This window comes from Choloepus didactylus, chromosome 1 (assembly GCF_015220235.1).
Source record: "Choloepus didactylus isolate mChoDid1 chromosome 1, mChoDid1.pri, whole genome shotgun sequence".
NCBI lineage: Eukaryota > Metazoa > Chordata > Mammalia > Pilosa > Megalonychidae > Choloepus > Choloepus didactylus.
In genome coordinates, this window is record NC_051307.1 from 49068555 (window position 1) to 49092912 (window position 24358).

General features: G+C 36.0%; 1 protein-coding gene across 4 annotated transcripts in view; it reads left to right on the forward strand.

The window, feature by feature from the left end:
• Positions 1–24358, forward strand: part of CADM2 (cell adhesion molecule 2) — a 1163401-nt gene that overhangs the window by 711524 nt on the left and 427519 nt on the right. The window lies entirely within an intron of this gene.

The window sequence follows — 24358 nt, forward strand, 5'->3', positions numbered from 1 at the left end:
AGAGAGGAACATCCTGGGAGAAAGCCATCTTGAAACCAGAACTTTGGAGCAGATGCCAGCCACCAGCCTTCCCAGCTAATGGAGATTTTCTGGACACCATTGGCGATTCTCCAGTGAAGGTACCCAATTGCTGTTGTGTTACCTTGGACACTTTATGGCCTTAAGACTGTAACTGCATAACCAGATAAACCCCTTTTATAAAAGCCAATCCTTCTCTGGTGTTTTGCGTTCTGGCAGCATTCACAAACTAGAACACTTCCCAAGAAGAAATGATCTCTGTAGCGATATATCTCAGCAAGGTTGCAAAATCGCTGTCATATCAAAATTGAGTTGGTGCGTTTTTACATTTTTCATCTTTTTTTTTCTTAAACCATTGTTTACTAGAAAGAATTCCAACATGGGACTCTGAAGCCTTGTTCTTTGGTGTCTGTGTAATTTATACATTTATGTGCTTCATAAGTCTGTGTATCTGTGTGTGTGTGTGTGTGTGTGTGTGTGTGTGTATCAGGTACATACATGACATATTCTCCATGTTGTATATTAAATCAGTCATCGTGGTTGTAAATTTATAATTCCAATTTGTTTACTTTCTGATAAGATGAAAGTAGGTTTCTGGATAGAAACTACATAATGGAAATTTAAAAATTCTGTAAATATTGTGTATACGTTTAGTTTTGAAGCAAATGATTAAAACTACAAGATATGTGTTATATTTATATACATACATTTAAGAAATTATTCCATTAATTTGTGTTCCATGTTCCTAATGTGTAAAATAGAGACTATAGCGGTTCTTATGTCATAGGAATGTCAGTGTCATGAAGGTCAAAATTATTTAATCCATGAGAAATACTTAAACCAGTAATGGTCACATAGTAAGAGCTTAAATAAATGGTAGTTGATAAAACAAAACAGAGTAATAGATACTGCGTAAGGTCTCTTCTTTTGCAGCCTGTTCTAAAACTCCAATGTTATATGGCTTCACTATTATACAATTTCATTGAAGTGGTAGGGATTACGTTATGCCTGACACTCAAAAATTTCCCTCAATCACAGCCAGTTAGAAGCACATCCAGGAATAGGTCTAGGTCCTATTTTTCCAATTTTTGACATATTCAATTTTTGACATATTCTACTATACAACACTGCCTCCACTTTTCCACATGATAAAATTATTTAGGCAAGGGTTTTAAAAAATGCTATTGTAGAATTAAGTGGATATGTTCCAAAGGCTAGTCAGTAGCCTCATGGAAATGTTTTTAAAGAGTATTTCTTTGACAGTATTTCTAAGACTGCTGCATACTGGAAGATTTTTTTAAGTGTTTTCTTTAATCTTTGTTAAAAATTTTGCATGTTACAAAACTTCCAACTTGCAGGGAAACAATGTTTGAATTAAAGGTTTCCTTTTCACTATTCTGGTGTTGCTTCCTTTTCTTATTGCATTAGTCTAATAATGAAGTAATTTGCTATATCATGCAGAATTTATTTTGGGAGGCCACACAAAAATTTAGCACACACAGTGTTAAAAATAATGTACACACTAATCTAGATATTTGTAACTTATGATATTTATATTGTTTTGAATTTGGTAAAATATATATATATATAAATGGAAAATACATGTATTGATTTGTTGTTTCAGCAGGCAATTGTTGAATGCCTGCTATATTCCAGTATATATTCTCTTTAATGGGAAGAATAATCAACAATACTTCTGAAAATGAAACATTATCCTTAAACTCTTCCCTTTGAAGTGACTTTTTTCAGTGCTAATTACCATGATCATGTATATTCTCTGTTCATTGAAACATGCAAGCATGTGTAAAAGAGTTATATATTTTCTGAAATACAGAAATGCAAAGTCTTCATGTTGGTGTTACATAACATTGCATAGGTTATGCTTTTATATAAATCATCAAAATGACTAAGTTCAAATCAATTTTCTTTTGCATTCAGTACATTTGAAGCCTTCAATATAAGTTCTTTTGCATTTAATTCTCATAAAAGCCTATGAAAGAGATGTTGTTAAACAACTTCTCAGAAGAGAAAACTGTATTTTCAAAAGTGCTAATAACTTAAGCAACAGCACACAACCAGTGAATAGAACAATGGGGATTCATATGCATGTCTTCTGATTTCAAAGCCTATGATCTCCCTAGAAGAAAAACAACCTATGGAGGAAGAGGAATTGGTCACAAACCTCCAGGTGAATGTAACACCAGAGCAAAGCCCATAGTCCTATAGAATCAATTCTAAACAAAGACATCAAAGCAAAAACTTTGTGCGATATTCTGTTGATAACCATACTTGAAAAATGGAGCATATAATCCTGTGAATAAAATTTCTAAAGCATACAATTCCTTTGGAAAAGATAGTACAGTTTGAGGCAAAAACTCCTTTAACATATCAGGTTTGTTCAGTAAATGTTGATTTATAATTGCCATTATTATCTAATTAATTGAACATGTACATATTACAGATGTCTCCTGGGCCCTTAAATCAAGCCAGGCAAAATATTCTTTAGAATCTTTCAGGTTAGAGGGAAAGCTATAATTTAAATATCTATATAAAATGCATGATTAGCAAAGTGCATTGAAAGAATATTTTGCTATGAATAAAGAAGTTTACTCTAATTCTGGACTTTTTCCAAAAGTATAATATTGCATTCCTATACTTTTTAAATTCTCCTACCAAATAGCTATCTCCACAGAATAGATAAAACTAAAGTTAAGGAAACATCTAAAATATACTTTCAAACATTGGAAGCTTGGAATTTGGTCAAAGTTATGATGTTTAGGAGGAGAAAGGATATTTTCTTTCTAAGAAGAATTTTTGCCATTAAAATGGAACTAGTTACAGGTTATATATTTAAGAATTAATGGCATGTCAAGGTTTTAAATGCACTGTGTATCAAATACCCTTATATTTTACATAGAACAAAGAATATTTTACAGAGTATTTTTACTCTAAATTTTTTATCTTCTCTCTTATAAAAATTAATTTTTAATAGGTAAAAATTGAGAATACTACTAGATGCTTCTTAAATTTTGCTTTAAGGATTTTAAATATGGCAAGCATTTGTTTCCCTCCCTCAAGTTTTTTTTTTCCTCTCTCCAAAGTGCAGTATTTCTTTCTGTAACCTCAAAATACATCAGCAAATCACAGAGTTGTATATTAAAGGTACATTAAAAAGGGAGATGTAGAGTTTTTTTTTTTTTCCTTGTAGTAGTTGCCCAAGGCGTTCTCCTTGTAAATGTCTGTAGGTAAATTTAGAAAGATTTAAAAAATCGTTAAGAGAGGAGTGAAACACTTATTAAAGCAACAATATTTTTTAAGGGATGGAGATTACTGAATAAATTCCTGGTAAAGGATATATTAGAAGCAAAAATATGTTTTAAATTTGTGGTTTTAAGAACAAATCCATAGCATTCTTTATCAGATATGACGTATTTACGATGTTATAAATCAGTTCCTCTTAGTTTTTCACTTTGAAGTGTGTTACAATATCATGGAAGTACGGTAAGTGAATGGCCTTGAAGCATTCAAAATTTGAAGTGTGTAAAAAGAGTTTGCGATCATCCAGAATCAAGGAAGAGGAGTTACACATCACTGTTACATAAGCAATGCATGACACACTAGAGTGATGTGCTTTCTCTAATATATCACAGCAAGCATGAATTTCAGGACTAACCTTTTGTAGGGACGGGGGCGGGGGGGTACTGACTCCATGAAAAAATTTTCTCTACCACATTGCCCTTAACTCTTTAAGACATCAAGTTCAATTATCTGGTAGAATGTTCTCATCCTGCATTTGCATTAATATTTCTTCATGGTGTCATTTATGCTTCTCCATTTGTGTTTTCTAGAAACTTACAAACAACTTTAGAATTTCCATCTGATTTGATTTCTTGTTTAAAGTAAATATTTTAAATACTATTTTATTGATTATTTGTAGTGAACAAGTTTTTTGTTTTTTTTTTTTTTTGTTTTTTTTTTTAACTATTAAATCAAGTTTTTTGTTTTTAATGTATTTTAAGAGTGACTTTTGATATGAAGGAGAATGAGAGTCAGGGTGCCATCCTGAAGGATTCAGGGTAGAGGAAGTGGTGTCTCCTGCACACCCTGCTGTCCGTACTCCCCACCCTGGCCCTAGGTTGGAAGCCCTCCCTTCACTTAAGTTATTGTTTTTAACTAAAGTTGACAGCGTCTGTTTGTGGCCAAGACTCTCTCCTTCCACACCTCCTTCACCCCACCCTGAGGGGCCTTGGGACTCAACAAAGGCTGGGGGCCCTGCTCTCCTTCCCCCTGCTCCTGCCAGCCCTGCCTACCTGGGAAAGGGGAAAGGGCAGAAGGCCGGCAGCCCCCAGCACCCACAGGGCTCACATCTCCTAGGGCCGTCAGCAGCTGAGCCCTAGTTCCCAACCCTGGGCTGCTTCCTGGGGGCTTTCCAGACCTCTCTCCAGAACCAAGTCCCTCATCACGTTGGGAGTGTAGATTCCAGCAAAGGAGCTAGAAAAAAAGGGAGACCCTCCACAGATCCCCGTATGGGGGACCCCAACATAAGGCCATGAACTGGGTGTGTCTGATTCCCATACACCCCAGGCCAAGGCTCTTGGCTGAGAAGACTCCTTGGAATATTTCCCAAGAAACCCCCACATACATCCCTTCACAAGCCACCCCGCCCGAGTGGCAGGAGACCCCTGTCCCTTTCCCCCACATATTCCCCACCTGTGTTCCATTTCATCAGCACAGAAATATTAAACATAACAACAACAACAAAAAGCCTCCAAATTTAATATACCAGTTTATAGGACATACAGATGGGTTAAACGAAACCACAAGATGCAAATAAACCAGAAGAACTGGAGAACTTCTACAGGACAAATGACCCTGTTGCTTCAATAAATGAAATGTCACAAAGTTGAGGCAGGGGAGATATTTTTAGATTAAAAAGGTGTAAGAAATCTTTCAACCAAACAAAATGTGTTTTTTGGATCCTCACTGCAGCATGCCAATTCTAAGCCAAACAGTTTTGACAGAGGCTACGCTGAAACATTATGAACTATTCAGAAGTAAAGTGTTCTGATAGACCTTGCCTTGGGTCATCATATAATGGCCATAATAAATACAAACAAGGCAAGGAAAAGATGACACAGAAAGAATGATAAAATACCAAAAAGGGAAACTTTTCGCCTGGTCTCCAAATGTCTTCAAGATTCGGTAGCTTGAAAGAGTAAGAAATTTGACATAAAATAGAAATGCAGCATTCAGGTTAGGATTAGTCTATTAATTTATCCATTAATTAATTCAAAGCATGTTAAATAAGTACCTACTAAGTGTCAAGTGATGTGCTGCCGCTCTTAGTCATTTTCCTCTGCTAGGTGCTCCCATAGTACCCTGAACATTTCACTACTATTGTACCCACCACTGGGTATTTTAGTAATCTGTTTATTTGTCTATCACCCTCCACTAGATTGCACATTCCAGATCTAGTTTTTGTATTTGTACTACTAAGTAGATTGCCCTATCATTTGAAGTTCCCCAAAATTTTGTTGAAAGAATTAGCAAAGTACATTCATTGCTTTAAAGTGATCTCATGCCCTTGTATAATTAGGTTCAAAACCCAAAAGTGGGTCACCCATATTATAGGAGAGACAGTTACATTTTATACGAGGAAAAGGCATTTAACTACTACCTACTTCATAATGAGATATTCATCAGGGCTGGAGAGGGAAAGTCATTATTCCATGCATTAGAATGAAGGCCCAGAGGTATAAGAAAGCATTTAATTTATTTTTAGAGAACTGCAAGAAGTTTGGTGTGTCTGGACCATAGAACAGGTGAGCTGGGAAAGCAGATTGGGGCCAGATTGTGAAAAGACTTGGGATCTATGCTAAGGAGTTTGGATGTTTTCATTAAAGTAGCAAAGTGGCAGTGGAGGTTACCCAAGTCAGGTAAAAACACCTTAGAAAGTAAATTAATGTGAGAAGGGTCTTTCACAAAGATATCAGTATAGAGTTTGTTGTAGTAATTCAAGAGGAAAATGATTAAAATTTGAATCAAGTTTGTGGTAGTGGGTCCAATAGGTAATCTTGAATTTCAGGAAATCTTTAAGCTCTATTTCTACTTGGTTTCAGAAGATGGGCCTATACTGTTTTAGTCTTTCTCTAACCTACACTCTATTATGTATTAACTAATGTGTTATGTTTACATTCTAAACCCAACTAAACATCAATTCAACAGTCAAACTAAACAGGTAACATAGTTAGGCTGAGCTCAGAGTTCTAATATACACTTGGACTTCTAAGCCTTAGCTTCCTAATTCATTGCATGTTAGAATTTAAATTAGAACCTCCACCACAGAATTAAATGTCATAAACATGTTATCACTTTACTGTATTACAATAATGTCTTTTAACTTCTAGCTCTGACTTCTTCTTTGTCTTCCTTTTTTTTTTTTAAACTGGTAATAAAAATGCTTTTTTCCATTATTTTCCATAATTGAATATTTTCAATTATTCATTATATAAAACTGTCTTTTCTGCCCAATACTCTTATCTCTCGTATCACAAACCACTTATATATATAGAAAAATTCACAAAATGTTGGCTTCAATAATAAATTCAGTAGTAATATGGTTTGCATGTGAAGGAGGGAATAATTAACACTGGACATTTTCTAATGAGACTAAAATCTGGGTGAAGCAGCCTCCATTCTCAGTCTTGCTAGGTTAACTTTTCCAACATTCTTTTATTTGGGGAGGAAAAAAGGAGCCTGGAGTTAGTATCTAGCAGAATGATATCTAATATCTTGAGGAAGATCTTTCCTTTAAAATTCTGAGGGACAGGAATGTCAGTTATTATGGCTGGAGTGTAAGTACAAATGAGATATGTTCATGCAGCATAGTTCTGGCACTTTACATCTCTTCGACCTTCAAAAGAGAACCTCAAAATCAACTTCATGGGACTCAGATGGAAATGGATACATAAAAAAAAAGAAAGAAGCCGTCCATGCATTTTGCCAGTTAATAGAAGGTTGCTAATCGTTGTATTGCAGAGTTGTGGGGAGAGGGTCTCCTCAAACCTAGATGTGTGGCATTTTCTAATATTACTCTCTTAATTTCTGGTTGAACATGGATATTCACCAAGGAATTCACTCAAAGTAGAATATGGCATAAGGCTGAAATGTGGACACAATGAAAATATGATTTGAGCTATAAACCCAAGAGTTACTGGTTTACTAATAAAATTGGCAAGTAAAATATTAAAGTATTTCATAATGAAATAATATAATAAAAAGACTGAAATTGAAGTAAATCAAAGATACCAACCTCAGAGCAAGGAGAAAATACAGAATAGAAAGCATAAAAACATTGAAGAATAAATCTGTTGACACCCTTCACTGAAATTAGATTCATATGGAAAAAGAGAAATAAAATATTTTATCAATTATGATGGCAACTTTTCTGTGAAAAAATCAAGTGTCTATTATTCGCTCAGGTAATCTAACTTTATGAGATAATTGCTCAAACTTTTATATAACTTTACCTGTGAATATACTGCTTGGAAATGCTATTAATCAAGCAGTAGTAATAATGAAATACCTCATAGAAAAGATGATTTATTATTCAGTGCAGTATAGTCAAGTAAGTTTCGGGTTGTGTAACTATGATAGGAGCAGAAAGTGACAAAGAAGGAAGAAACTTTGTTACAGGGTATAATTTAAATATAGTTTTTGGGAAATGATGGTGAAAGACATTTTCCCCTGAAATTAAAACCAACTCATCTGCCTCCCTTTCTTATTCAGTGTTTCGTCATAATGATGTCCCTTGTTGAATTTAAATGACTGTGACATTCTCTTTCCACTTTGGCATAATTTTCAAGGAGATATTGTCTTAGGTATGTTAATAATTCTTAAAGATGTTTTAAAAGGTTGGTTTTAATTGGGAAAACAATTATAATATTGATTGTTCATGGTTCAATTTCTTGGCAGCTATTTCTTCTGCAAAATACTGTTGACCATAAAAATGGAATTGCAACTTTTAATTATATTGTGCTTGTTTAATGTAGCATGTACAGTTTCTTGACTGAATGTGGGCTTCTTCACAAAATTGTGTAAAACTGGCTTACGTTTTTTTCTCCAGCCCAAGATGGTACACTGCATGCATTATTCAACTTGTTGAAGCATCCTAGAAAAATTTTCTTTATTGTTAAAATTGTAGCAATAAGTAGAAATTAATTATTTGTTGTAACACAAAGAACTTTTATGCTATATTTCCAATTTCGTCTTAACACTGAAGTCTTAATTTGCAAATGTGAGTGAAAGATTGACTTTAAATTTTCAGAGATGATTAGCTGCCAGCTCTAATCAAATTGAGAAGTAATTAGCAAATCAAAACTTGATTAGCTCTTTGCTTGATTTAGTAAAATTATAGTTTATGCAGTTTAAATAACGGGGGAGGGGAGTTGTCTAAACTCTAGATACAGTAGAGTTTACTATGTTAGGACAGGAGGAAGCCTACTACTTTAAAACCTGACAACATTGTATCAGTTCTTTCTGATACTTCAGTAATTTTTATCTTTATTTTACTTCTTCTTTTCTGAGAAGAAATATTTTTACCATCTATCTAACTTGCCCAAGTTATATATAATGTAACTTTTTTAGGGATCATTTTTAATATGCCTGGAGTCACCACTTAACCATATGAAAACAAATATATTCAAAAGTTTTTTGATTCACTAATGCTAAGTTTTTTGTACCCTATTGTAATAAAAGTTTGAAAGGTGTACAAATCCATGCACTCATTATTGGATTTTTAAGGTTCAGTAAAAGGAAACCAGAACCCTACTGATCAGTGTCTCTATACAAATAGATTTTGGGAACAAGAAGTAATGCAAAAGAGGGAAACTGTTGCTTCCCAGTAATAATCACTGTTCAGCCAGCTGTAGGGGCTGTGGAAAACACAGCAGATAAAAAACCAAAAGCATCCCTAGAAAATTTTTAGAAAGCAGTCAGAGCTGGGTGACCCTTCTGAAGTTAAACCTTAAGGAATAGGTATTTTGGTGAGAGGTATCAAGGCTTTTGCCAAAATTAAATGTGGATAAGGAAGAAGACGTATTAAACAGGCAGAAATTGAGTCAACTACTTTGAAACTCTGTAGTCCAGTAGATCACTGTACAGAGTCCAGGGAAGAGAGGGAGGAAGAGGCTGGTGAATTATGATAAATACCAGTAACTGCCTCTCCTGTGTAGCAGTCCCCAGTGCCCATCCCCCACTCATGCGTCAGGCAACAGTGGGGCAGGCATTTTGAGGTCAGCTTGGCATAGCTGGCTGGTGCCAGAAAAGGACATAAAAATCCACGTCCCCAAGATCCAGGAGTGGGGGAAGGTGGCAAGGCCTATTACAGATTACTGCTTTTGATTAGCTACTTCACCCAGCTCTGAGTCTGGCCATTGTTCCAACCCATCCCTGGCAAAGGTGGCAGAAGAGAAGACAGTACGATTTCTCAAAAGTGCAGAGGACAGTTGAAGGGCTGCAATGGCTGGCAGGGGTCAAGTCAAGAAAGTGCAGCTTTGGGGAGCTGTGGAAGAAGATCCTGATGCCCTTCCTGGGGGCTCCCTTATCCCCTCCCCAAAGCATTTTAAGGTCAGCCAGTGTTTCCTTTGTGGGTCCCTCACCTTGTTCCTGCTGAGTAAGACTGACTTTTTGGGAAACTCCTCTCTGGAGTGTTGGCCTCCCAGAATTTGCCCTCCAGGCAAAATCAGCTTGAGACAAACAAAGCAGTATAAGATACAATTGAGGCAGATGGCTTGGGCAAAGACCTGCTCTAAGTCCCACAGTGGAAGACCCTGGAGAGGAAGAAGATGTGTTCCTTGGGAAGTAGAGGGGGCATTCAAACTCCTGTAAACAGAAGACATACTTAGGCCATCAGCACCCACAAGTCCAGGACACAGGCTAAGAAAAGACAGGGAGGACTTTGCACTTTGCATTTGCCTTGGGCTGACATGCCTTATAGAAGGACTGAAGTCTGATGGTGAGAACCAGCCAACACAAAGCAAATTTGAAAACAGAGTGGAAGGTGTGCATTTGTCTCTCTGTGTGTGTGTGTGTGTGTGTGTGTGTGTGTGTGTGTGTGTTTATTTGCATAGATTTGCTTCATTTTGTCAGATTCCAATACTCAAGAAAATCTGTCATATCAACAGCTGGTTACAAACTGGAGAAACAGACACTGCTGGGAATAAGTCCAGAGTTAACATTTTAAAATATTAAAATGTACAATATGTAACAAAAGATTTCAAGATAAACAAAGAAACAGGAAATGATGGTCCATCCAAATAAAGAGGATAAAAATCCATCAAATACCAGTGAAGAAGACCAGGCTGTGGCCATACTGGACAAACTTAAAAAAAAAAAAATTCTTCAAAATGTTCAGGGAGATGAAAGAAAACACAGAGAAAGAACTAAAGAATATCATGAAAACAATGAACAAACAATATGAGAATCTCAATAAAGTTTTAGAAATTTTAAAAAGAAACCAAACAGAACTGGAGTTGAAGACCAGAGAATAACTGAAATGAGAAAAAAAAAAAAAATCCTAGAATGGTGTCAACAGAATATTGGGGGTAGCAGAAGAAAGAATCAGAAAATTCAAAGACAAAATGATAGAAATGAGTCAGGCTGAGAAGCAGAAAGAAAAAAGACCCATAAATGTGAAATGGCCTAAGAGACCTCTGGGACACCATCAAGCACACCACTATGTACAATATTGGTGCTGCAAAAGGAGAAGAAAGAGAGGAAGAGGCAGAGGGAATATTCAAAGAGATAATGACAGAAAACATCCTAAATTTAGGTAACTATGCAAATCTAAGAATAACAGAAAACACAATACAGGATAAATTTGAAGAGAAAGATGCTTTAACTCAAAGTAATCAAACTGTTGAATGCAAAGGTCAAAGAGAGAGTTCTAAAAGCTGCAAAAGAAATGCAAAGTGTAATATAAAAGAGAGTTCCCATTAGATTAAGTGCTGATTTCTCATCAGAAACAATGGAGGAATGAAGGCAGTGGGTTGAAATACTTAAAGTGTTAACCAAGAATTTTATATCCAATGAAGACTTTCTTGTAAAAATGAGGGTCAGATTAGGGCATTCACAGATAAATGAAAGCTGATGGAGTTCATCATCACTAGACTTGCTGTAAAAGCAATGCTAAAAGTAGTTCTTCAGACTGTAAGGAAAGGACACTAGACAGCAGTTCAAACTGGCATAAAGAAATAAAGACCTGTGGTAAAGGTAACCATTTTGGGGAATTATAAATGCTAGTACCATTCTGCTGTGTTTTTTGTTATACAACTTCATTTCCCTCTCCCTACAGTTGCTAAAATTCAAATGTATAAAAAGTAACGATAAATCTGTGGTTTGGGGCATACGATGTACAAAGATATGACTTGTAACAAGTGCAAAAGAAGGTTGGGGATCAGAGGACTATAGGAAGGAACAATGTATGTGCACGCTATTGAAGTTAAGTTGGTATAAAAACATATATGATTGGTATATGTTTAAATTGTTAAGTTTTAACCCCACTGTAGCCACAAGGAAATATATGAAAAATATAACCAAATGGAAATGAGATGGGATCCAATATGGTACAGTGTAAAACATCAAATAAATACGAAAGTAGGCATTAGTAGAAGAATTGAGGGACAAAATGGTAAAAGACTACCAGGGACTAAAAAGCAAAAAGGCAGAAGAAAGTCCTGCATTATCAGTAGTGACTTTAAGTTTATATAGATTAAACTCTCTGGTCAAAAAACAGAGATTGACAGAATGGAAAAAGCATGACCCAACTAAGTGCTTTTAATAAGAGACTCATCTTAAATTCAAATACACATGTAGGAAACTATGAAAAGTGAAACTAAAAGAGAGCTGGGGTAGCTATATGAATATCAGGTAAAATAAACTTTAGGTCGTAAACTGTTATAAGGGACAAAGACAAAGACAGTCATTATATACTGATAAAGGGGTCAGTTCAACAAGAAGCTATAACAATTATAAATGTATGTGCACCTAACAGCAGAACCCCAACATATGTAAAGCAAATACTAAGAAATTTCAAGGGAGAAATAGATGGCTCCACATTAATAGCAGGAAAATTTAACACTCCAATTCCAATAATGGATAGAATAACTTGACAGAAAACCACTAAGGAAATACACAACTTAAATGATACTCTAAACCTACTAGACCTAACAGATATAATTAGAATATTTACCCAACAAAAATAGAGAATATACATTATGCTTAAGTGCACATGGATCATTCTCCAGGATAGGCTGTATCTTAGGTCACAAAACAATTTTCAATAAATTAAAAATGGAGATCCTACAATGTGTCTTCACCAACCTCAATGTAATGAAGCTAGAAATCAACAAAAGACAGAGAATGGAAAATTCACAAGTGCATGGAAATTAAACAATATACTTTTAAACAACCAATGGGTTAAAGAGGAAATCACAAGGGAACTTAAGAAATATCTTGAGGCAAATGGAAATGAAAATAAAACGTACCAAAACTTATGAGATTCAGGAAAGGCAGAGCTAAGAGGGAAAGGTATAGCTATAAATGCTCACATTAAAAAAGAAGAAAGATTTCAAATCAGAGACCTACCTCAAAACTGTAAGTATTAGACAAAAGAAGAGCAAAGTAAACCCAATTATTTTGGTGATAAATGAAAATGAGAACAACAACAACAACAAAACAATAGAGAGAATAATGAAAATGGGTTCATTGAAAAATAAAATTGACAAACATTTAGCTAGACAGAAAAAAGAGAGAGAGTGAAGTCACAAATAGCAAAATCAGAAATGAAATGGGGGAAGTTATAACTGCCCCCCAATGAAATAAAATGAACTATAAAAAGATACTATATACAAATGTATGCCAATAAATTAGGCAATCTATATGAAATGGATTAATTCCTAGAAACACAAAAACTACCTACAATGACTCAAGAAGAAATAGAAGATCTCAACAAGCTAGTAAGCAGAAAAGATATTGAATCAGTAATCAAAACCTCCCAACAAAAAAAGCCTGGGACCAGACGGCTTCACAGGGGAATTTTACAAAACATTCCAGGAAGAATACAAACCAATCCTGCTCAAATTCTTTCTAAAAACTGAAGACAAGGGACCACTCCCCAATTCATTCTATGAGGCCAACATCACCCTTCTAAAAAGAAACAAAAACAAAAACAGATAAAGATACCCACAAGAAAAGAAAATTACAGACTAATGGTTCTTGTGAATCTAGATGAAAAAATCCTTAACAAAACATTAGCAAACTGAATTAAAAGAGCACATTAAAAGAAGTATAAACTATGATCAAGTGGGATTTACCCCAGGTATGCAAGGTGTTCAATATAAGAAAATGAATCAATGCAATATACCACATTAACATGATGAAGGGAAGAAAAAAACATGTTATCATCTCAAATTACGCAAAAGCAGCATTTGACAAAATCCAACATCCCTTCTTGAGAAACAGTTAGAAAACTAGAACTGGAAGCAAACTTCCTTAACATGATAAAAGACATATATGAAAATACCACAGTTAATGTCATGCTTAATAATGAAAGACTGAAATCTTTCCCTCTAAGGTCAGGAAGAAGATGAAGATGCCCACTGTCACTGCTGTCATTCAACATTGTACTGGAAGTTCTAGCCAAAGCAATTAGGAAAGAAAAAAGAAATAAAAAGCATCCAAAATTGGCAAGGAAGAAGTAAAATTTTCCCTATTTATAGATGACATGATCCTATATATGGAAAATCCTATAAAATACACAAAAAGCCCCCTAGAGCTAATAAATACATTCAGCAAAGAAGCAGGGTACAAAATCAGCACCCAAAAATCAATAGTATTTTTATACACTAGTAATGAACAATGAGAAGAAGAAATAATGAAAAGTGAATTAAAACTTTCACTATTTGCAGATGTCATGATCCTATATAGAAAAAGTCTCAAGAAATCTACAACAAAGCTACTAGAGCTAATACACATATTCAGCAATGGTCCAAGGTAAAAGTCAACAAGCAAAACTCAGTAGGGTTTCCATGTACTAGTAACAAACAACCTGAAGAAGAAACCAAGGAAAAAATTTATTTATAATAGCAACTAAAAGAATTGAATATCTAAGAATAAATCTAACCAAAGATGTAAAGGACTCATACACAGAAAACTATAAAACATTGCTAAAAGAAATCAAAGAAGACCTAAGTAAATGGAAGGACCTTCCATGTTGACGGATTGGGAGACTAATATTGTTAAGATGTCAATTCTACCCAAAGAAATTTATAGATTCAATATTATCTCAATCAAAATTCCAACAACTTTCTTTGCAGAAAGGGAAAGCCAGTCATTAAATTAATTTACATGGAAGGTAAGGGCCCCAAATAGCCAAAGCCATCTTGCAAAAGAAGAACCAAATTAGAGAACTCACATTTCCTGATCTTAAAATGCATTACAAAGTCACAGTAATCAAAACAAAAGAACAGGCATGTAGACCAATGGTATTGAATTGAGAGCTCGTAAATCAACCCTCATATTTAGGACCAATTGATTTTTTTTTTAATTAAATTCAGTTTTATTGAAATACATTCACACACCATACAATCATCCATGGTATACAATCCACTGTCCACAGTATGATAACATAGTTATGCGTTCATCACCACAATCTATCTCTGAACATTTTCCTTACATCAGAAAGAACCAGAACAAGAATAAAAAATAAAAGTAAAAAAAGAACACCCAAATCATCCCCTCATCCCACCCCATTTGTCCTTTAGTTTTTATCCCCATTTTTCTACTCATCCATACACTAGATAAAGGGGGTGTGATCCACAAGGTCTTCACAATCACACTGTCACCCCTTGTAATCTACATTATTATATAACTGTCTTCAGGAGTCCAGACTGCTGGGTTGGAGTTTGGTAGTTTCAGGTATTCACTTCTAGCTATTCCAATACATTAAAACCTAAGATGCGTTATCTATATAATGCATAAGAATGTCCACCAGAGTGACCTATCGACTCCATCTGAAATCTCTCAGCCACTGAAACTATTTCATCTCATTTTGCATCCCCCTTTTGGTCAAGAAGATACTCTCAGTCCCATGATGCCGGGTTCACATTCATCCCCGAGAGTCATAGTCTGCATTGCCAGGGAGATTTACAACCCTGGGAGTCAGGTCCCACGTAGCGGGGAGGGCAGCGAGTTCACCTGTCGAGATGGCTCAGTTAGAGAGAGAGAGAGCCACATCTGAGCAACAAAGAGGATCTCAGGGGGAGACTCTTAGGCACAATTATATGCAAGTTTATCCTCTCCTTTGCAGTAACGAGCTTCATAAGGGCAAGTCCCATGCTCGCAGGCTCAGCACATCAAACCGCCAGTCCCAATGTTTGTGACATCAACACCAGGCCAGGTGAGGATGTCCAACACATCCGCACCTTCCCCCAGATCCTCGGGGCTGGGGAGGGGGAGGCTGTAAATATATTTTTTATTATCTGCCCAAATTACTCTGGGATGTGTCACTATTTCACTCCAACTTATACTAACCTACCGTATCTCACTTCCTATTCAAAGTTCCATGCAATTGTGGTGTTTGAACAAATTGACTGTAGAGTTGTACTGTTTAGAAAATTTAGATCCTGTACCAAATAGCTGTCTCTTCCCTTGGTCTCATATGGAATTTGAAGTTTTAAAACACAGTCAGTTTCAACCTTTACCCTTGGGCCAATTGATTTTTGACAATGGTGCCAAGTCCACTCAATTGGGAAAGAGGAGTCTCTTCACCAAATGGTACTGGTAAAACTGGGTGTCCACTTGAAAAAGAATGAAGTTCTGTCCCTATCCCATACCATATCAAAAATCAATTCAAATTGGAAAAGACCTAAATATAAGAATCAGAACTATAGGAAATACCTGAAGCTGTCAAACTGCAACCCAGTGACCTGGATTCTTGAAGACAATTGTATAACTATGTAGATTGCATAGTGTGACTGTATGACTGTGAAAACCTTGTGGCTCGCACTCCCTTTATCCAGTATATGGACAGATGAGTGGAAAAATGTGGAAAAACTTTAGATGAAGAATAGGAGGGGATAGAGGGGAAGAAAAGATGTAGATGTTCTTTTTTGCTTTTATTTTTAATTTGGAGAAGGAAAAGTTTCAAAAATTGATTCTGGTGATGAACACACAACAGTATGATGGTGCTGTGAATAACTGATTGTACGCTGTGGATGACTGTAGGGGGTGTGACTATATCTCAATTTAACTGTATTTTTAAACAAAGTAAGTAAACAATATGAGTGGAGGGGAATGGGATGTTTTGGATATTCCTTTATTTTAATTTTCATTTTATTTTTTGGAGTAAAGAAAATGTTCAAAGTTTGAGTATGATGAAAGCACAACTGTATGATATATTATGAACAACTGGTTGTACACTTTGTATGTATGTTATGTGATTATATTGCAATAAAATTGCATTAAAAAAAGAATCAGAACTATAAACTCCTGTAAGACATTGTAGGGAAGCCGTTTCAGGAAATTTTGTTAGGCAATGTTTACATAGACTTTATATCCAAAGCACAAGCTATAAGAAAAAAAAGATAAATGGGATCTCATGAAAATTAAAATTCTTGTGGGCCTCAAACTACTTTATCGTGAAAGTAAAGCAATAGCCTAGACATTAGGAAAAATATTTGGAAACCACATATTTGATAAGGGTGTAATATCCAGAATATATAAAGAAATTCTCGAAGTCAACAACAAAAAGACAAACAATACAATTTAAAAATGGGCAAAAAACTTCAATAGACATTTCTCCAAAGAAGATACACAAATGATCAAAAAAGCACATGATAAATGTTCAACATCGCTAGACAAAAGAGACATTTGAACCAAAACCACAATGAGATACATATTTCACATCCACTAGTATGGCTACTATTTAAAAACTGGGAAACGTTGGGGTGTGGGAATGTACAATCATATAGCCACTGTGGGAGATAGTTAAATATAGAATTACCATGTAAGCTGGTAATTTTACTTCAATGTATATACACAAAATAATTGAAAGCAGGGATTCAAATAGATATTTGCACACAATGTTTATAGTGGTATTATTCACAATTGCCAAAAGATGGAAGCGTCCTAAGTGTTCATAAATTGATAAAAGGTAAACAATATGTGGTATGTAGATGTGTGCCGGTTTGAATGTATTATGTCCCCCAGAAAAAGCCATATTCTTTGATGCAATCTTGTGGGGCAGACAGAATAGTGGGGATTAAGTTGGAACATTTGAATTAGGTTGTTTGCATGGAGATGTGCCCCACCCAGCTGTGGGTGGTGACTCTGGTGGGATACTCCCATGGAGGTGTGGCCCCACCCATTCAGGGTGGACCTTGATCAGTGGAACCATATAAATATGCTGACTCAAAGAGATGGAACGCAGTGCAGCTGTGAGTGATGTTATTTGAAGAGGAGCAAGCTTGCTAGAGAGGAATGTCCTGGGAGAAGCCATTTTGAAACCAGAACTTTGGAGCAGACGCCAGCCATGTGTCTTCCCAGCTAACAGAGGTTTTCCGGATGCTATTTGCCATCCTCCAGTGAAGGTACCCGATTACTGATCTGTTACCTTGGACACTTTATGGCCTTAAGACTGTAACTGTATAGCCAAATAAACCCCCTTTTTATAAAAGCCAATCCATCTCTGGTGTTTTGCATTCTGCAGCATTAGCAAACTAGAACAGATTTTGGTACCAGAGAAGTGGGGTGCTTTTGCTGCTGAGTTTGCAAATACCAAACATGTTGGAACAGCTTTTTAAATGGATAAGGGGAAGTTTCTGGAAGAATTGTGAGGAGCTTGATAGAAAAGGCCAAAACTGCTTTAAAGAGACTGTTTATGGAAATATGGAGTCTAAAGATACTTCTGATGAGGACTTGAGCAGAAATGATGAATGTGTTGTTGCAAACTGGAAGAAAGGCGATCCTTGTTTTAAAATGGCACAGAATTTGGCAAAATTGAGTCCTGGTGTCAGATGGAAGGAAGAATTTAAAAGTGACAACCTGGAATACTTAGCTGAGGAGATCTCCAGACTACCTGTGGAGGATATACCCTGGCTTCTCCTTGCAGCTTATAGTAAAATGAGAGCAGAAAGAGATGAACTTAGAACTGAACTCTTGGGTTCAAAGAAACCAGAAGCTGATGGCTTGGAAAATTATGAGCTTCCGGGGGGTAGAATCCCAGAAGCTACAGCCCAACATGAGGATGTAACCAAACATGGAACCCAGCTGCCATTTCAGTACAAGCCAAGATTGGAGATGGAATTATCCAGAAAGGATTTGTGGAAAGTCCTATTGTCTGATGGCTTTGACCCCTGTATGCTTCATGCAAAGCCAACAGAATTTTTGCAAGATCTTTATAGACAGAGCCATTGCCAGTCTGGACTGGAGGAGACAGACAAGGAAAAAATTAAAGGAAAAATTTCTTCAAAGACAGAGCCATGGAGGTTGAGGTCTGGAGTCAGGAGGTCTCGGGCTGGGAGAGCGGAGCAGCCCACATGCATGGAAAGGGTGAGTTTGCCCCAGAGGTCGAGGGCGGGCTTTCCGCCTCGATGCTCTGGAAGAGTTTTGCCACCTCAGGTCACAAAGAGGTTGGAGCACATTCCCAGGGAATTGGGGAGAGCCTGGCTGCCACCACACTGTTCTGAAGGGGTTGAGCGTGTACCCTGGAGATGGAAGGGAATCCAGGAGCTGCCCCGATGTTTGAGGAGGGTGGGGCCGAGAAGGTGGTCTCCCCAATGTGTGGGCATGTTGGAGCACTCACCTAAGTGTTTGGAGAGGAAAGGGCTGCCGAAAAGGCCCTTAGGAAGGGTTAGGATCCCGCTCTCTCAAGCCCCAAGGATGCAACGTTGTTCTGTAAATGACTCTCAGACTTTGACATCTAATGGAGTTTGTCCTGCAGGTTTTAAGAACTGTTTTGGTCCTGTTAACCCTGTTTTCCTTACTGTTTCTCCTTATGGCAATGAGAATGTTTATCCTTGAATGTCCCTCCTTTGTATATTGGAAGCATATAACTTGTTCTAAGTCCACAGATCCAAAGCTAAAGGAAAGGTATGCCTTAGGACTGACCATGCCTATATTTGATTTTGATGGGATCTTGTACTTAACTATTGTTACTGCAATGATTTAAGTTTCTGTGGTATTGTGGGATGAATGTATTTTGTATTTGGAAAGAATATGTTTTTCTGGGGTTCAGGGGGTGGAATGTGCCGGTTTGAATGTATTATGTCCCCCAGAAAAAGCCATATTCTTTGATGCAATCTTGTGGGGCAGACAGAATAGTGGGGATTAAGTTGGAACATTTGAATTAGGTTGTTTGCATGGAGATGTGCCCCACCCAGCTGTGGGTGGTGACTCTGGTGGGATACTCCCATGGAGGTGTGGCCCTACCCATTCAGGGTGGGCCTTGATCAGTGGAACCATATAAATATGCTGACTCAAAGAGATGGAACGCAGTGCAGCTGTGAGTGATGTTATTTGAAGAGGAGCAAGCTTGCTAGAGAGGAATGTCCTGGGAGAAGCCATTTTGAAACCAGAACTTTGGAGCAGACGCCAGCCATGTGCCTTCCCAGCTAACAGAGGTTTTCCGGATGCTATTTGCCATCCTCCAGTGAAGGTACCCGATTACTGATCTGTTACCTTGGACACTTTATGGCCTTAAGACTGTAACTGTATAGCCAAATAAACCCCCTTTTTATAAAAGCCAATCCATCTCTGGTGTTTTGCATTCTGCAGCATTAGCAAACTAGAACAAGATGCAATGAAATATTATTTAGCCCTTAAAAGGAATAAAGTTTTGATACATGCAACAACATGGATGAACCCTGAAGATATCATGTAGAATGAAATATGCCAGATACAAAAGGACAAATATTGTATGATTTCACTGATATTAAATAATTAGAGTAAGAAAACTCATGGCATCAGAATCTAGAATATAGTTTACCAGAGGACAGGGTAAGGGTAGGGAATAGGGAGTTAAGACTTAAAATGTACAGTTTCTATTTGGGACAATGGAAAAATTTTTGTAACAGATGCTGGTGATGGCAGCACAACATCTTGAATGTAATTAACAGCACTGGATTATATATTTGAATGTGGTTAAAAGGGGAAATTTTAGGTTGTGTATGTGTTACTAGAATAAGAAGTTCTTAAAAAATCATGGAACTGCCCAAGGCAAACAGTGAACCTTATTAAACTATGGGCTATAGTTAATAACATAATCGTAAAAACATACTTTGGGTAATTGTAACCAATGTACAATACCCACACCAGGTGTTATAAGAGAGTAGTATATAGGAAACCTGTATTTTATGCATGTTTTTTCTGTAAACCCACAACTTGACTAATTAAAAAATTTTAACGGGGAAGCCCTCAGCCACAATTAGATGTTGATCTAAGTGACTGTCTCTCATTTTTCCAAGTATATATTTCTATAAATGTGATGTCTCAAGAATTGCAGCACATAATTGTCTAACAGTTGTTTGTTTTGTGATTTATTTATTCCTTCCTTCCTATGCAAGCTCAGAATTTTCAAAATATTGTATATATAGTAAGAAAAATCTTTCCCTGACTCCCCAGGAAATAAGCACCGTTATATGAGGGGTTTCTTCATGTATTTTTAAAAAATAATTCCATTTCTGGAAGTTCATAATATCTTAATTGTTGCAAAACTATTCCTGCCTTTTCAATGTATAGATTATAAACATATCCTCTCTAAATCAACTGGAAAATATTCAATGGGGGTGTATTTAGGCATCATTTTATATTTATAGTTATATTGGAATTCTGATTTGTGCAAAATTAAAATTATCTCTCACTTGATATTTAAGGATTTTGCTTTTTCCCCTGTGTGCTGGTTTGGATGTATTATGTCCCCCAAAGCGCCATTATATTTGATGCAGTCTTGTTGAGCAGGAAATGTATTTGCATTGATTGGTATGGAGACTTTTGATTGGATGTTTCTGTGGAGATGTGATCACTCAGTTGAGGATGAGATCTTTCATTGGATAATTTCCATGGAGGTGTGCCTCCTACCCCCCCACCCCCCATCCAGCATGGGCCTTGATTAGTTTACCGGAGCCCTATATAAGCTCAGACAGAAGGAGCAAACTTGCTACAGCCAAGAGGGACACTGAAGAAAGCACAGGAGCTGCAGATGAGAGATAGTTTGAAGATGGCCGTTGAAAGCAAACTTGCTCCGGAGAAGCTAAGAGAAGATCAACACCCCAAGAGCAACTGAGAGTAACATTTTCAAGGCCCTGTAGTCTAGAGAGGAATATCCTGGGAGAAAGCCATTTTGAAACCAGAACTTTGGAGCAGACACCAGCCACATGCCTTCCCAGCTAACAGAGGTTTTCCGGATGCCATTGGCCATCCTCCAGTGAAGGTATCTGATTGTTGATGACTCACCTTGGATGCTTTATGGCCTTAAGACTGTAACTTTATAACCAAATAAACCCTTTTATAAAAGCAAATCCATCTCTGGTGTTTTGCATTCTGGCAGCATTAGCAAACTGGAACGTCCATTATTCATTTTTAGATTCTTTCAAATAAGGTATTGAAAACACAAATCAGTTTTAGAAATTTGACAAAATTGTCAAAGGAGCTAACAGAGCAGCTGCATTTTAAATTAATTTTAAATAGCTGTCTTTTATTTGAAACAAAGTAATAAAATTATAGAAATACTAGCTGTCAAATACACCTTCAAGAAAATAATATTTTAAAGATATTAGACTTTTGAGGCTAACACAACATACATAGATAACAATCTTCTAGTTTTCCTTCTCACTTTTATGCTTCGATAGAAAGACAAATATAAGTTTTCTCCTGTGGTTCCTGTTAGTAAGGGTGCTTAATCTGCAGTTTTACTTACTTAGAAAATAAAGTATTGTTTAAAAAATGATTTATACCCAAATTATTCTGTTATTGTTCATTTTATAAAAATAATCTTGGAAATAATAATTAAGTAAATCCTTGCTGAACTGAACTTTTAAAAAAGTAAAAAAAAGTAAAGAACATCTTCACAACATGAATATAGTATTATTTCCAATTTAAGAATGATGCATTGTAAAATACTGTTTTAAATGAGAACATTCAGAAAAGAAAACATAAAAGACAATATGTTTATTTTAAAATTGAATACTTGTGGGAAAAGAAGAAAATATATTATGAAAATAATCTTCAAAGTGTAATAGCATTCTTGACCCTAGATCCCTTTTCTGTGGTATCTCTTCTACAACTGTGTTTGAACTAGATCTGCCTTCACAAGCTAGCTAAGTGAAATATCTACACCAGGTTCAGCAAATAACATAGTTCATTTGCATATTTCTGTAATCAATCAAGGCATTCTAACTGAGACTGGATTCTAATCGACCGTTTCCCGTCATTGAAGTTAGCAGCAGAGATAGAAATTATACTCAGTGTCAAACCTAAATATTTAAGCCTCTGAATTTCCTTCTCCTTGGAATAAAACTTTTTAATGAGCTTCCATATCTTCAAACTTCCACAGACTTCAAATCTTATCTTTTTCTTGGGAGCCTGAACGGATGCTTAGCTTCACAATTGTTTATAGTAGTGCCAACTCAGTTGAATGTCATATAATCACTCCATCAGCAATTTTCATGTACATATGATTTGTTCAAAAGACTTATTCTGAAAATCCTCAAAACCTAATTAACATAATGGTGAATAGTTACTGAATTATAACAACAGGCAAAGCAGCACCAGGAGCGCAAAAACTAACTTCAAGTTTCTGACATGGTAGTTTCCTAAAAAGAGAAGTCTTCAGTTGCAATAGAATAAAATAATGAAATAGGCAGGCTATCTTTAATTTCATTCTATTTCACATCCCAAAGTAAGCAAGTTGTCCTTTAATGCAGTACTTCTTTTCCAACTACATACAATCATGCCAGGTACTCATCAGTTAAACAGCTAACCTTAAAGGAGAGTAGTTTCTCACCCAAGTGTATTTGTATTTTAACGTGGACACTGTAAACCATAAAACATCTTGAAGACTCAAACAAAGAAAAGAAACTTTAAGCACCACGACATACGGCAAAAAGAGAATTATTTGCAAGGTTATTATTTGCAAGGTTATCCTTCTTGTTGTCACTCAAATCACAGCATAGAGGTGGCCTATTACTACTTGCATTGAAGACTAGTTCAGACTTACAGATGAAGGGATAAAATATTGCAATGGTAGCTTTCCTATTAGCTGCCAATGTGTCTCAATAATAGCCATCTAATCTAATTTGTCATTATTTAAAAGATAACAATATATAAATAAATCAATTCTTTTGGAGTGTGTATCTCTCTTTCATTTATGATAAATCATTAGGTATGCTATGGTCTCCTGTAGTCCTTTAAAATGTAGTCTTATTATAATGTATGGTGTGTTTATCCATGGGAATAAGGAAACCACTATTCTGGGATTCTTTTTTTTTTTTTTTTTTCTGTCATTATTTGGAGTTGTGGTCTTGGAAAGTTTAACTTTTTAGGCTCTGTAACATGAGAATTAGACCAGAATTGGCAAATATGAAGGTCAAATGCCCAAACACTTCCCCTGTCCCTTGCACCTATGGCATACACCCATGGCAGGAACTAATCACTTTTCTCTTTCCTGACCATAGCTTGAAAATATTTCTCAACAAATGCTTCACATAGTTACTGCAAATCATTGGCTTTAGCACAGATAATGGAACCTTTTCCCAATCCCATTATCTGTAGAATATCAGTCTTCATTTTAGCTCAAAAATTCTATGTATGATTTATTGTTCCTGTAATGATGCCTCATTCATAGTAGATGCCTATTAATTTGTTGAATATATGCATCTGTGCAATAGATTTTAAAGTTCTTAAAAATACTAAGCTAAATAAACCCTACCCTTATCATGTCCTCCATCAGCAAACACACTCTTAAATTCATCCATTTAGAAAACATACAACTTTTAGAACATAGTTGAAAGGGAATGTTTATGCATTTTTCAATATTTAAGGAAGCACTTCAATGCATGAATATCTTTTGTTTATAATGGATTTTTATAAAACTTCCATTTCAATATAATGTGTATTGCACTCCCACATAGCACAAGAGAAAAAAGTATAGTTAAGATTCAATTTTATTTATAAATATGTTAAGATTACTGATATCTTCAAGCATTTGTGAGTTCTACTTTATTGGAAAATAAAAGCTACAAAGTCATGTAGATACTCATTCATTCTGTCATTGCATATGAACTAC